The sequence below is a fragment of the Limulus polyphemus genome, unplaced genomic scaffold, assembly GCF_000517525.1.
Source record: "Limulus polyphemus unplaced genomic scaffold, Limulus_polyphemus-2.1.2 Scaffold2126, whole genome shotgun sequence".
NCBI lineage: Eukaryota > Metazoa > Arthropoda > Merostomata > Xiphosura > Limulidae > Limulus > Limulus polyphemus.
The window spans coordinates 11180-15156 of NW_013667736.1; positions in this window are offsets into that span (position 1 = coordinate 11180).

Genomic DNA, 3977 nt, shown 5'->3' on the forward strand with positions numbered 1-3977 from the left:
AACTAAACTCGTACTGAGAACTAAACAGCTAAAGAACAGCACTGTTTAGCTTAACAACTTAACTAAACTCGTACTGAGAACTAAACAGCTAAAGAACAGCACTGTTTAGTTTACCAACTTAACTAAACTCGTACTTAGAAATCTCTGGTGACTGAAGGCAGTGGTGAACAACAAAATAAGGAGCCACCGAACCTTATTAAGAGTGACATCTTTTCTGGCCTAGCTAAGTTACTACAGGACCAGAAAATACCTGCTATATTGCCCTGTACTGAGACTGTTGGACATTATGTGGTGTGTATTTCTGACATCAGTTTCATTACATAATCTCATTATAAAATACAATATTTCAGCTTTAAAAGAAAGAGAAAACAAATTTAAATTTATAATGGGACAAAAATCGGTAAAAATACGTAATTTAGGATTTAAAATTTGATGTTTTTTGTCTCTTCGTTTTCTATGGTCATAAACTTACAAACGTTATTGTAAATTTCTCCTAGATGGCAGAACTAGATATTCATATGTGACCCCAACAGTTTTGAGACATGGCGTGTTTCGTACTCTACCAGCATATAACAAAAGCTACTCCACAAACGCCCCCTGGAAACCTCGAGTGAATAACATTCCAACTAACACCATTCACATATCTGGCACCACGCCCACTCCTGCCATTCGCAACCCAGTTTTGTCTCCTGTAAACCTTATGGAGAGGATTAATGCCGCTGGTTTAAGCTTGTCAACAAAGTTGGTATGGTCTGGAAAACCTAATAAAATTCCACAATTTTTTGACATATGCAGTTTAACAGTCGTCCCAGACAATACACCTAAAACCCCGTCTTACAAACAGAATTCAGAGAAAGACGACTCATCCATTAAAGACCAAGAATTAAATAAATCGATCCATTCACAACAGATGTGGATTTGGATGATGAACTGATGATAGGGGATGACCACCTTACTATACCTCTTCCTCATTAAGCCCTTTCTTCCTCTTCTATGGAGACTTGTATCTCCAATTTAAGCCCTGTCTTCCAGGTCAGCATTTCGGGAGTTGAAAATCATCGTATGTAACCACCACGTGCTCTGAAAAAAAGTGATTCTACCAGATATTATTTCAATGTATCAGGCACAGATTACTACAGAGAGAGAGAGAATTTCGGTAAGCACGTGACAGAAACAACTAGTTAAAACTCATCGTCATCACTACTCTCCTAAAATTGTGCCAAATAAAGAATCAACAAAAACTTCTGTGATAAAACACCACCACAAGGATAGCTACAATATAGTGAGAAGCTGTGACCAAATGTACCACCAGATGGTAACAAAGTCTTTCCACACAACTTTCATAACACACATGTAACTTCAAAGTGGGTTTTTCAATACCTTCAGTAAAACAAGTACGCAACGTACAGGTATGATGTTTTCTCATAAGCACAATAAATCTAATAAAGAAATAGAATAAAGAATCGTTAATAAGAATAAGTAATTATCTCAGAATCACATGCCAACCATTCAGATGTTTTGTCTAACTTTATGTTGTAACATTTACAGCTCCAGATAAAATATTGGATAGTGAGTCGACGATCACGTCTTGGTCACAATATGGAATAAAGAAAGATAAAAACTGTCACCAAATAAAACATTTTCTTTTGCAGTCATTGTTTCAAGTAGGATATAAGAAACTGGGTCATTTCCCGGTTACAGTGTGGAACAGTTTTAGTTTTAGACATATTGTTGTTGGTTTTAACCTCTATTGCTACAGGTATGTTATATAAATTATACGATAAATTATTATATGTCTTATAAACTGATTTCATTGTTTAAAATTATTGTTGAATATTATTTTCAATTTATTTCTCTCTCTAGAAATTAGAACATAATTAATGCTTGTGATAATTAACAAATCTGTGATGCTATTTTTGTTTACCTCCAGAAACTTTGCTGTCACATTAGATATTTTATTGTAAAGCGCCACCTGTCATCTTCTGTAAGTAAAGCTTCTACAGTTGTAAGCTTGACGATTAGGTTTTTTACACATTTATAGAAGTAAGAAGAGGTTTTAGTCGAAATTTTCAAGTTTACCAATTCTGATGGCTGTACTCTCAGAAGCAGGATAAGGCAAAGGCTTTGGTGCTACGCGGGAAAAGTAATGTTTATTGGAAACATATCTTATATGCTCAGTTATAGTTTTATGTGACCAGTTTGAAGGATACTGACAAATAGGTAAGCATCAAATGCTGGGGCACGTAAGAGGGCGCTTGTAAACGTTTTTGAATCTTTCGGTAATATTCATGAAGACCAAATTGAGATATTCGTCTTAAGAAGTTGTCGTTTTTATTACTTTTATTCCGTCGTTATTATGGGATACCAGGCAATTGTTTGAAATAACTGTGATGATTTCAGATGTATAAAGGCTGCTCTACCTGCACGCCTTTATTCACAGTGGCACAGCGGCAAGTCTGCAAGCTTATAATGCTAAAAAATCGGTTATAAATATATAAATAACTTGGGTTTGTAACTTAACCAAACCCTACTGAAGAGCAGAGTTGGTCAATAAACAAAGATCACTAACCTTGGAATAACTTGGGTTTGTAACTTAACCAAAACCTACTGAAGAGCAGAGTTAGTCGAAAAACAAAGGCCACTAACATTGGAATAACTTGGGTTTGTAACTTAACCAAAACCTACTGAAGAGCAGAGTTAGTCGAAAAACAAAGGCCACTAACATTGGAATAACTTGGGTTTGTAACTTAACCAAACCCTACTGAAGAGCAGAGTTGTCAATAAACAAAGGCCACTAACATTGGAATAACTTGGGTTTGTAACTTAACCAAAGCCCATTGAAGAGCAGAGTTGGTCAATAAACAAAGGCCACTAGCCTTGGTATAACTTGGGTTTGTAACTTAACCAAACCCTACTGAAGAGCAGAGTTAGTCAATAAACAAAGGCCACTAAATTGTCTATTTTCATTCTTCTAAAACTGTTTTAGTATAAATACTCTAAAATCTAGATTCGTCATCATTCTTAACCTCTCGTGGATGAGAGTGAGGGAGCAGGTGTGACAGTAACATTAACGTGCAGGTAGACCAAGACTGTCAGTAATGTAATAGTCTTATTGATAGACGTTGGTTAATACAACTGTCACAAGTTATGGAGCACGACTATGTATGTCAGTAGTCCTTCGTTTTCTTTCCAGTGAGTAACACTTGTTCAACGTAAGAATGGAAATAAAACGTTTTGATCGTTTATTTGAATCAAATTAACTAAAAATAATGTTTGTAGTACTTATGCTAGGTGCCTGACACAAACCCGCTGCAATTAAAAAAACTATTTTTTGGAATATATAAAGACTTCTCGTTTTAGAATGCATGTAATGCTAATATTTGCCGTTATCTTCACAATCAGCATATGGTAAAAGATTTCCGTATAACCTACAAATATTTGCCGTTATCTTCACAATCAGCATATGGTAAAAGATTTCCGTATAACCTACAAATATTTATTATTTAAGCGGAAAAATAATAACACAGTTTCGTTTTTCATTATCATGTGTCTTAACATCTTTGGCATGACTTCATTTAGGAATGATTGAAAGTTGTTCAAAGTACTTATTGTTGTATATTTTTATTTTTGCTTAACAGCCATCTTAAAAATACGTTTAGTAAATATTAACTTTTTAATTTTCTGAGCCATATAACGTCGGTATTTTAACTACTGTTTCATTAACAAAATGCTCCCCCCCCCCAGTGGCACAGCGGTATGTCTGCGGACTTACAACGCTAGAAACAGGGTTTTGATACCCGTGGTGGGCAGAGCACAGATAGCCCATTGTGTAGATTTGTGCATAACAAACATAAAAATACATTAAAACCACTTCTTAATGACGTAGTCCTTTTTTGTAAAAAAAAAACAAAAAAATAAATTTGAAATTTTATTTAAAAATAAAATTACGTTTTACAGATTTTATACTTTGTTAATGC